Source organism: Salvia splendens, chromosome 15 (genome assembly GCF_004379255.2).
Source record: "Salvia splendens isolate huo1 chromosome 15, SspV2, whole genome shotgun sequence".
In the NCBI taxonomy this organism is placed as follows: domain Eukaryota; kingdom Viridiplantae; phylum Streptophyta; class Magnoliopsida; order Lamiales; family Lamiaceae; genus Salvia; species Salvia splendens.
In genome coordinates this window covers 14,107,007-14,119,646 of record NC_056046.1, presented here as the reverse complement: position 1 = coordinate 14,119,646, position 12,640 = coordinate 14,107,007, and the positions used below count along the sequence as shown (strand labels likewise).

The 12,640-nt window shown below is 29.1% G+C and overlaps 1 pseudogene; it reads left to right on the top strand.

The window, feature by feature from the left end:
• The first annotated feature begins 2,366 nt into the window (after window positions 1-2,366).
• On the top strand, window positions 2,367-4,738 carry LOC121766730 (annotated as a pseudogene).
• Window positions 4,739-12,640: the final 7,902 nt, after the last annotated feature.

The window sequence follows — 12,640 nt, the reverse complement described above, 5'->3', positions numbered from 1 at the left end:
TGTGAAATTTCATTAGTTATAGGGAAACTCACGTGCTAAAATTTTGTTGCTGTGTTGGTGGGGAGCAGTTTCGTATTGAGATTGGATTTTACTAACTAAAGATGTATTTTGTTCGAATTAATCAAACCTTTTGTACTCGCAAAGCTTCACGTTTTGGTGGTGGTGATGGTTTCTGTGGGACGAAAAACATTGAATAAGGTTTTGGCAGTGATGAGGCTTTGATTTTGTTTTAAACTAATCATCATGAGATGATTTTTGTGGAATAATTTAGACTCTTACATAAGGATTCGTAACTTGGTAGTTACTTATATGAAAACCAGCATTCTTCTTGTATGCTAAAGCATGGTGTGTTTGGAGGGCATCCGCAGCGCTAGCTCGTTGCCAGCTCGGTCTCGTCTCGGCGAGACGAGACAACATCGAGCCAGCGATGCGGCCACTCTGTCTCGTCCCGTATCCCTCAGCCGAGAGCATGTTGGCGAGCTCCCGTGCGGCTGTGACGCCCACTCACCGGCCCGCGAGTGGGCGTCGTTTATATCCGTTGAGAAAATGTTTTTTTTTATTCCGAAAAAAATCAAGAAAAAAATCCCCCAAAATACTAGCAGTTTTTTCCAATATTTTAATTTTTTTTCCTATTTTTTTAGCCCCCAATCACTTCTATAAATACCAAATCATTCCACAATCCACCATAAAAAAACTCTCTATTCTCACTCAAACACTCTACATTCTTCATCTCAAAACATTATTTTCTTTCAAATTTAATTCATTCATGGATCCATTATTAGTATTGATTTAATATTTCAATGAAATATTAATTGAATTTGTTGAAAATGAAAATAAAAAATGAAATGAAATGAATAGTTAAGGGATGAGATGGTTAAGAGACGAAGGGGTTGTAGGTGTTGTCTCTTAGTTAAGAGATGGGGTAAAAAGTGCAGTGGGGTCCATGAATAGTTAAGAGATGAGACTGTATTGATACAGAGATGTGGATGGCCTAGCATCATGCTGTGAAATAAACAAAGTGTTTAAAGTGGATTAGAATCTATTCTTCCTAAAATAAGTTCTTGATAGGAAATTAGCAAATATCTCATTCGTTAAGTTTTTTTGCTTGAACTAGTTTGTTTCAGCACATAAATACTCTAGTAGTTATAGACACCAAAACCTAGGAGTCAACAAAGCAATGGATTTAAGCTTATGGCATCTACTACAGAAAAATAGTGGAGCAGTTGAAAAATCAGCAGATGACTTACCTGATCTTTCAATTTCGCACATAAATGGTACCTGATCTTTATTTTATATTATTTTTGGTACTCATGACAAAAATAACTCTAGATACCAAACATGTGATTTTTTTGTTATGGAGGATATTTTTGAAAATTTCAATTAAATAGAACCAAATATGTGATTTTTTTTCTTCCTTTCTTATTTCTTTTTTTCCTCTTTAGTTTATTCTTCTTTCTTTTTTCTTCATTTTCTTCTTTATTTTTAGTATTTTATCTTCCATTCTTCTTTCTTTTTTCTCCTTAGTTTATGTTTCCTCTTTTTTCTTTTCTCTTCTTTTTCTTCTTTCTTTTTAGTGTTTTATACATACATCTAATTGCATCCATAATATAAATCAATAACAAAAACACCTAATTAAATTAATTATTTAAAGTAATTAAATTAATTGAATATTTTTAATTAAATTATTTATACTCATTTTTGGGTTGAAATACCTAACTTAATATATTCAACTCTTTATTATCATGAATACAATTCACAATTTTAAATTTTGATTAAGACTATATTGATTAGTTATTAATTTAATATAAAATCATTATTATTATTTATTAATTACTACTCCATTCGTTCCTTCATAGTTGAGTCATTTTCCATTTTGGAAAGTTTCTTCATAGTTGAGTCATTTCCATATATGGTAACTTTTTTCTCTCTCTTACTTTATTCTCTCTACTGTATTCACTTTATACTTTATTCTCTCTACTGTATTCACTTTATACTTTATTCTCTCTACTTTTTCCTTTCTCTTACTTTTTTTTATCTATTTATTTAACGCACCCAACATTCATTTCTAAAACTCCGTGCCAAAAAGTTTCGCCTCAACTATGAAGAAACGGAGGGAATACTAGTTTTTAATATTATAACAATAATATTATTATAATAATTAAATATAATTATAATTATGATTAAGTATATTTAAATGATATTAAAAAATAAATTAATTATTAATTCATAACATCAAAATAATAATATTAACATTGATTAATAATAATAGTATAAAGAGTGAGGAGAACGAGAGAAGATATTATAATAGCAATTTTGGCACTAGTTTTGTCTATGTCCAAAATACCCTTTATAATGCAAATGGAAAAATGAATTTGTTTAGAGAGTATTTTGAGGTGAAAATTGCATCAGGTATCAAAAATGTGATTTATAGGTATAAAAAACGATATAAAATAAAAATCTGGTATCATTTATGTGCGAAAGTGAAAGATCATGTACCATTTACATAGTTCACTCTATTTTTAAAAGTTTGTTCCTATTCAGGAAGAAAATTCTGACGATGATGAAACCAAGAATACATGGATTATGGCTTTTTCATTATACTAAAACTAAGTTCCTAACTCCACTTGTTGATAACGAAAAGATCAATCTCCTGACTCCCCCTTCTGCACATGCGCGCTACAGACAGATAATATCTTGAAGCAACCATGTTTCTTAAACAATAGCTAGTTTCTAATATATCATTTTAGTTTAGTCAAAGCAAAGGTCTGAGGGCTAAATGTGTAGTTAATGTGTGGTAGCGTGGGGGATTATATCATCAGTTTTTTAGTTTTTGAATAATGTTGATGTGTGCAGCCATGTGTATTAATTACATGAGAGTGGTGATGCATGGAAGGAAGGGGGTATAGATGCTACAGGTGAGCACTTTCTCATTACTTCCAACTTAAATTTGTTTCATTCTTGATCATGCTCATCTTTGGTTGTTGACTGTTGAACACGTACTGACATGGTTATGCCATGTTGTAGCATTTATTTACTGATGTGAGTATCTTAACTTTTCAAGCTATGGTATGCTAAAGTGTTTCTAGAGCTGCTGATTGAACTGCTATATTAGGCATTAGGATTATTATGCTTCTGTATAGTGATATACACTATGTATTAATGTCTATATAATTATGAATGATGAATAACATGCTTTTTTCTTATTCTGCATAGTCTTTATTTTATTGATTAAAAACTGTACCTTTATAGTATATATATATATATATCATACCATTGTGGTCCAAAAAATGTCTAAAACAAAAGCTGAAGCCTGTGCATAATGAATTGGGATTCAAATGCAAATCTGCTCCTTTTAGAGTGGCCATCTGGACTGTTTAAGCTTGTTCCTGTAAAATGAAATGATTCACAGCATATCAGCCTCTTTCTACTGAGGAATACTGTAGTCAAATTATGCCTATGAACTAATATCATGATTTGAATGAAATTTCTTATACATTCTTGGTGTTCCCTATGTATAGGATCTCTGATGGTGATAGCACTAAAAATCATATCATGTGTGATCAATTACAATGATGGAGTTCTAAAAGAGGAAGATTTGCGTGAGGCTCAATTAAAAGCGTTGAAAAAGCTGCCATCTTTGCTTGAGTACTTTGGTTACTGTCTGTGTTGTGGAAGTCACTTTGCTGGTCCAGTGTATGAAATGAAGGATTATTTGGAATGGAGTGAGAGGAAAGGGGGTATTGGTTCTATATTCTTGTAAATGCTTCAACATGATCTTGTTATTGATTCAGCCATTATCATCTGTGATAGATTTGGCACTTGCAAAGCTGTTCTTCAAGCCACTGTCTGTATGGGATTATATCTCTATCTTTTACCACATTTCCCACTTTCTCGATTCACAGAACCAGTATACCAAGAATATGACTTCTGGAAACGACTAAGCTACCAGTACATGTCAGGCTTCACTGCTCGTTGGAAATATTATTTCATTTGGTCCATCTCAGAAGCTTCTATCATAATATCTGGTTTTGGATTTTCAGTTCCGTGCAGTTACCCCTTGTATGGAATATTCAAGTTAGCACCTGGCTCAGGCATGGTAAGTTAACTAAGTATTTATTAAAAATGCATATCTGCGAAGCTGCCCGTGTTGTAACCTCCAGAGTAGCATGGGAGTAGTCCAAGTGCAGCATAACAACTATGATGATCTATTGGCCTTTATATTGCTTCCTTGCTCTGCCACAGCTTCAGAGGCTAAATTCTGAAACGCTTTCTCATCCAAAACAATCAATTGCAGTTGATCTTAGATGCACAGCTGAAATTATTACTATGCGTACCTTTTTATTGTGCTTGCATATTTTGAGCTTAGAGTTAGGAATATTATGATTGTATGATAATTTTGTACACATTCACTTTGAATTATGCTTTTTTTTACATTTGCTTATCTGATATCTGTAAAATGAATCATAAAACTATAATCTACATCTTCATCCAATCTAATTTTTGTTACAATGTTTAGATGTCTATGAGAGGCTGATTCAGAATGGAAAGAAACCAGGATTCATGGTTGGTATGTCTCTCCACAATTAGATTTCGACTTAAAGATATCAACAGTAATGTGTAGGTGAAAAAATCAAGCGTTTACTATATTGGAACGATTGTTCCAATAGTTCTAATTCTGCTTGGCAAATTCATCAAGCCGGCGAGGCCAGCAAGAGGCAAAGCTCTGAAAGACCTGTAATGGGATTCAAATTGCATTTTCGGAATTCTATTTGTGATTCGAAGTAATGGAATTGTTATTTATTTGCATCTTTTTGTATTTGTACCTTGCGTACGTCCAATCTAATGACAAAGATGTTGAAAGTTAAGTATTGATCGCAGTTTAATGTACGCATTTTAAATGGAGTGAGCTACATAAATGGTACATGATCTTTTACTTTGGCACATAAATGATATATGATATTTATTTTATATCATTTTTGATACCTTTAAATCACATTTTTTGTACTTGATGAGATTTTCACCCCAAAATGCCCTCTACACAAATACATTTTGCCATTTGTGTCATAGAGGATATTTTGGGCATACATAAAACTAGTACCAAAAGTGATATTATAATATTTTATCTCATTCTCCTCACCCTTTATACTATTATTATTAATCAATATTAATATTACTATTATTTTGAAGTTATAAATTAATAATTAATTTTTTTAATATCATTCAGTATAAACTTAATTATAATTATAGTTATAATTATATTTAATTATTACAATAATATTATTATTGTAATACTAAAAACTAGTAGTAATTAATAAATAATTATAATATTATTATTAATCAATATTAATATTACTAATATTATTGTTATTATTATTATTAATATTATTATTTTATATTAATTAATAACTAATCAATATAGTCTTAATAAAAATTTTGAATTTTGAATAAAGAGTTGAATATTTTTAGTTAGGTGTTTCAACCCTAAAATAAATATAAAATAATTCAATAAAAAATATTCAATTGATTTAATTACTATAAATAATTAATTTAATTAGGTATTTTGTTCTTAGTTTATATTATATGCAATTAAATGTATGTATAAAACATTAAAAAAAGAAGAAAGAAGAAAGAAGAAAGGAAGATTAAATACTACTAAATAGAAAGAAGAAAATGAAGAAAAAATAAAGAAGAAGAAAACAAAGAAGAAAAAAAGAAATAAGAAAGGTTAAAAAAATCACATGTTTGGTACTATTTGATTGAAATTTCCAAACATATCCCCCATAACAAAAAAATCACATGTTTGGTACCTAGGGTTATTTTTGTCACGGGGTACAAAAACGATATAAAATAGTAAAAATCAAGTATCATTTATGTGCGAAAGTGAAATATCAAGTATCATTTAAGTAGTTCACTCTTTCAAATGAAATGTAAAATCTGCAATAAAAGTTGGAAAATAAGATAGATGACTTAATTTTAAATGAGATGTCAAATTTTGAAAAAATAAGTCTTTCCAAAGATATTACTCAAAGTTCATAGACTTGTGTAGATATTTTTAAAGATTGAGGGTTGCGTTTGATATTATGACAAAGTTTAGGTAAAAAATGTAGGTCACTTTTTTTAAATTATGGTATAAAAATTAGTACTAGATTTTAGAGGTTTGCAAATTATATATGACGCGTGGTATGTACAAAATCAGATTTACATAATCTAGTCGTGATACAGAATCAGATTGCTCGTAAAAAAACAGGTTTACCATAATTGTTCAATTATAAAAATAACCAATAAGCAACAGTCTTTTTAGTTTGGGTACAACACGAGCGACACATGACAAAATTCCAACATCTCGATTTTGAAATCATGCAGTATAGATGGATTATTAGTTAACATATAAGATGTTATTATCTGAATACGTATATTTATAAATTTGTTACAATATTTCAATCATAAACTAGTAATTTTTCGGTTGACATACCCGTTCAGTTTTCAGAATATTGAAAAACTATCACTATTAAGTTATTTAATACTACTTTAAAAAAACTATTAATATTACAAGAGAGACCTTATGAAAATATATAACTGTGGGATATACTCGATTTTTCAAAATTATTAACAAAAAATATAGATGTGTTGTTACTATCTGAATAGACCAGTAATGGGATTCAAATTGCATTTTTGGAATTCTATTCAGATACTTGAATAGATATTTTTAAAGATCGAGGGTTGTGTTTGATATTATGACAAAGTTTAGGTGAAAAAAATGTAGGTCACCTTTTTTAAATTATGGTATAAAAGTTTACTCCCTTCGTTTCCTCATAGTTGAGTCATTTTCTATTTTAAGAAGTTTTTTTATAGTTGAGTTATTTTCATATATGGTAATAATAAATATTTTTTCTCACTCTTACTGTATTCTCTCTTATTTTATTATCTCTATTTATTCATTTTCTACTATATTCTCTCTACTTTTTTCTCTCTCTTATTTTTTTTATCTATCTACTTAAAACACTAAATATTCATTTCTTAAACCCCATGACGAAAAGTTTCATCACAACTCACAACTACGAGGATTACTAGATTTTAGAGGTTTGCAAATTGTATAGGACGTGTGGTATATACAAAATCAGATTTCACATAAGACAAAAAAAAATATTCCAACATGGTATACAGAATCATGTTGTACGTAAAAAAAAAGCAGGTTCACCATAATTGTTCAATTGTTAAAATGACTAATAAGCCACTTTCTTTTTAGTTTGGGTACAACACGAGTGACCCATGACAAAATTCCAACATCCCGATTTTGAAATCATACAGTATAGATGGATTATTCGCTAACATATAAGATGTTGTTACTATCTGAATACATATATTTTATATATTTGTTACAATATTTCAATCATGAAATAGTAATTTTTTCGATTGACATACCATCTCGGTTTTCATAACATTGAAAAACTATCTCTAATCAGTTATTTAATACTTCAAAAAAACTACTAATATTACAAGAGAGACTTTATGAAAATATATAACTATAACAAAAAATATAATTATGAATACAAATGATTTGAAAATATCTTAAACAAAATTTCAAGCTTAATACTGCAAATCATGAATAGCATGCCTCATATAAACAAAACTAGTATGAAACACAGTATAAAAAATTCGAAAAAAATATATGGATTCGTGAAATTATGAACACTATCTCTGAAGTAATATACTCCAAGTACAATTAAATTATAACATCATCTGATTGTTTGAAAAATAATGATTAGATTATGATTCTTGCAAAGAAAATATGAACATCGTGAGACTTTATTCCAAAAAGTGTGCCAACTGTGGCTGGTTTTTTTGGTTGAGTGATATTACATGACCACATTAAAGTTAGCCACACAAACATATACTTCATCCGTCTGTGAATAGGAGTCTCATTTCTTTCCGGTACGAGTTTTAAGAAATGTTAAAAAAGTAAGTGGAAGAAAGTTAGTGGAATAGAGGTCTCACTTATATATATTAGTTTAAAAAGATATGTGAGTGGAATAAGTTAGTGGAATGTGAGGTCTCTTTACCATTTATAGTAATTATGAACCGGGACTCCTATTCACGGACAGACCAAAATGGGAAAACGAGACTCCTATTCGTGGACAGATGGAGTAATTAATAAAATAATAGTGTATTTAGTGCTCATTTATTTCATTCTAAAAAGTAGTATCAATTTATTTAAGACTATTTTACCTTTAAGTAAATAGTAACTGATGAAGTGATTAATTTTATAATAACTACTCCATCACTTTAAATTATTTCATCAACTGGGAAAACGTTATTAAGCATATGTATAACTTTAGATCAATTCATTATGGGACGATAACATTAAGTTTGAAACTATATAACTTATTTTAATTTCTTTTATCTTTTGACTTCATTTCTTCTTTTTCTTATTTTATTTATTATATTATGTATTACTTATTTTTTAAATTATTTGGTATGTATAATTAATTTTAAATTCAAAATAAAATTTCTTAATGATATTTTTATATAAAAGTAGTTCAATTTATTAGATGAAATATTAATTTCTCAATCTTAAAGCTATACATATAAAAATATGTTATTTTAAACTGCAATACAAGATTGACAATTAAAAAATTAAAATTCATTAACATAAACTGAAATCTTAAGTGGTTGAGGAGGGAGGCAAGGATACCGCGCCATCTTAGAGGTCACGTGTTCGACCCCTGGGAGGCGCATCTTGGGGATTAATTTCCCCTGGGGCTTATGGATTCACTGGCCTGAACCCAGGCATCGGGGGAGTGATCTGGACCCAGGTATCGGGGGAGGCTGGAGGCCTGGACCCATGCCAGGGGAAGGAAAAAGCTGGACCCGTGCTAGGGGGAAGGTAGGTGGACTCGTTGGTTCCCACCTTGGCAACGAAGCGCAGCTCGGTGGTAAGACGCTTCACCTCCGACCGTTAGGTCGGGGGTCCGAGTCACTTCGGGGGGGAACCATCGCCGATCCTCCTAAATTTTAAAAAAAAAACTTAATAAAAATAAACAATGGCATTCTTAGTTGAATATATGATCAATTTAAATCTATGATTGTTTAATTGAATAAGAAATCAATTGTAGCCATTATTTGTTTAACATCACAATGTCGCGCCTTAATATTATCATTATGTCATTTACAACAACATCATGAAAAATGTTCATAGTTCTCATATCTATTCTCTTGACTATTCGTTGATCATATTTTTTCTAGTTTATTCATCTTTTATTTTAGAGTATATATTATATATTATGATTAAATTAAATTTTCAGTTTAATAAAATTATGATATTTATTAAAATAAAATATTTATGTGCACATTAAAATAATTACAATTTTATAATAAAGTTCTAAAATTTTAGATAAATCTACCATTTGAGATGCTCCATTAGTATATGAAACGAATAAACTTCATTCGATTGGAGATTTAATTTTGATTTTGAATTTAATGATATTTTTTTATTAATCTTAGTTTTATCTAAATAATTGAGAATGTAACCATATTAAATTATTAACACACTAGACAGTAATATCATAATAGTCTAATAAGGTATGGTATATAATAATAATAATAATACCTACTAAAGAAATATAAAAATAATAGTACTAATAAACTTAATCATAAACTAAAAATAAAATAGTACTATTACTCAAATTAAGTAAATAACAATAATCTCAAACTTAAATTGAAAAATTAAACTATCGAAGTAAAAACTATGAAGCACAAATCTACTTCATTGCGTCAATCCTACAACAAATCCACATTTTCTCTGCACTGGATGCCTCCGCAGTCTTCATGAGCGTAGCTGGATATGAGATTCACCTAATTACTTATCTTTTTTATTATTAAATTTTAAATTGGGACAATGAACTCAAATATATATACTAAAATAATAATAGGATAATTGCGACAATAATAATAGCTCATAATATTACATCGCACCATGTTGTAATAGTACCATATATTAGCAATAGTACATAATAATATGATTTTGTATTTTTAATATTATTATCGGTATTATTAATATAGCCTATAGTATGTATTCGTAACAAAATTTCTAATGTGTGTCATAAATCATAATATACAATGAAACTATATAATAATGATGGAAGTGATCAATTGCTAACTCATCATTTAATTGCTAACTACAACTAATTTAAGGCCATGGGATTTTTAGAAATCTGGTGGTCTACAATTTGACATGTGTAATTTCGTTTTTCATTTTTTATTATTAAAAAGATAATAGCAACTATCAAATTTAGGGTTTAGAAATACAATGTCAATACAGTGTATGAAATACATCAACACAATGACATGGCAAAGTCAATACAATTTCATATTGACATTGTCAAGCATTGTATTGACATATTATTTGCCGTGTATTGATATAAAGCTGTTAACGAAATTTATGAAAATTTTCAAAAAAAATTCAAATTTTGACATCGAAACATATGCAAATGAGATCTCGTTAGAATCCTTATGAAATTATCTTTAATTTGATATATGTTGTGCGAAAAAATAATTTAAATCGAAAAAGTTATATGCGGTTTAAAGTTATGGGATATTTTTCAAAAGTTAGTTACACCTACTAATTTGTTGTAAATTGACATTAATACCCTTATTGATGTTTTTTTTTATCTTAGGGACAAAAGGTGATTCGCTTACCCCAGGCGCCCCCATAACCCGGCCCGACATCGCTATGGAGGGGTTCAAACACGGTACCTCAGCGGCCCATTAGGTGGGAGGAACTTACACTGGTAACCAGCACACAAGGAGCCACCACAGTGGTGAAACTCCCACACTGCGGCTGCCAGCATTCGATCCTGTCTGCTTAGGGACAATCTACCACCCAGGAACCAATTGAGTTAAGCCCGTGCGGGCAAGATGTTTTTTTTTTTATTGATGTTTTTGATGTTTTTGATGTTATTGATGTTTTTTTTATCGTATTGACATTTCGAAGCTGATGATCTAAACCCTTGATTTGAATATCTAATAACTATTATTTAATTGTAGTTATCAACTAAGTATCGTGTTTTATTCATAATATATCATTATGGATATATGGCCACACTCACCCTATTGGTACTATGACCTTTAGATATGTTATCTATGTAAGTTAATATTATTACTTCTATGTTATTATTATTATTGTTATTACTCCCTCTGACAAACTCATATTTTTATTAATTTAATTGGCATGTGCCATCCACGAACGAGACTATTTTGTGTGGACGAAGGAAGTATTATTATTATTATCATCAAGTTTAGTTATTGGTATATAATTGCTTTATGTCATATGATAGTTATTTTGACAATAATGATAGTTATATAATATAGTGTAGTTATTTTTGTAATGTGATAAAATTATATATTTTACATAATACATTGTGGGAATATATTAGTAGTATCTTAAATATATAATTATTTATAATATTAATATGTGACATATATAAATGAAATCAAACTTTTGATTATATGGTAGTACAATTATAGTGTAATTTTATGGTATGCAATACAATTATATACTTATAACATTGCACATTCATGAAAAATGACTAGCAAAATTAGAATAGCTAGGAGTAACATTGTGTATAAGATTAGTTAATCTTATTTGACTTGATCGTAAAATATATTAACTATATGCAACCGTACATACTTATTAGCATAATTTATTTATGATATATTAATATCTTCTACTAAGGGTACGATTTATTTCTAATATATCAATATATATAGGGTCCTGTTAGGTTGAGATTTTTTAACTTAATTGAGAATTGAGATGCATTTTCAGCCACTCATCCACAACATTTTTGAAATGTCAACTGCAAGTGGATTATGTCAACTTGGGGGTATTATCATCAATAACTTGCACATCAAATGTCAACAACTTATAGTTGACATTATATGTGTGTAGTTGACATTAATTGTATATATAGTTGACAAAAAAAATTATTTTTTTAAAAAAATTTATTTAAAAAAATCAAAATTAATAAAAAAGTATTTATTGAGATGAAATTACCATTCTGCCCTTTCATAATTAATTAATCTAAAAAAAATTTTCATGTGGCAAATTCTGGACCACTCATTTAATAAAAATGAGTGCCTGATAATGCATTTCAATTCTCAGTTAGGCTAAAAAATTTCTATTAATCAGAACCATATATATATATATATATAATATGTTTTAAAGTATTGAAAATCGTGCATAATTTAAAGATTTGTTATTATTTTTCTTAAAAATAAATATTTGTCATTATTATTATTATGGAGAGAGAAGGTTGTTTATATAAATTTGAAGTCAAATTATTACTAATATTTTTCGAAACAGTGAGAAAGGGCTATTGCGTCATATCAATTTAGCATTAGCTATTACTATTACTATTACTATTACTATTACTATTACTATTACTACTACTACTACTTTAACTTTTGTAATTATTTATAAAAATACCACCGTGCGGCATATTATGCCTGCAAAGTGCAAAACATTACCGTTTTTTTGCCCGTTATTTTTTTGCCCGTTATTTTTTTGCCCGTTTTTTTGCCCGTTATTCACCGCCCACTCGCTCCCGGGCCCACCTTCAAATCGACAAATTTCCCTAACATTGGT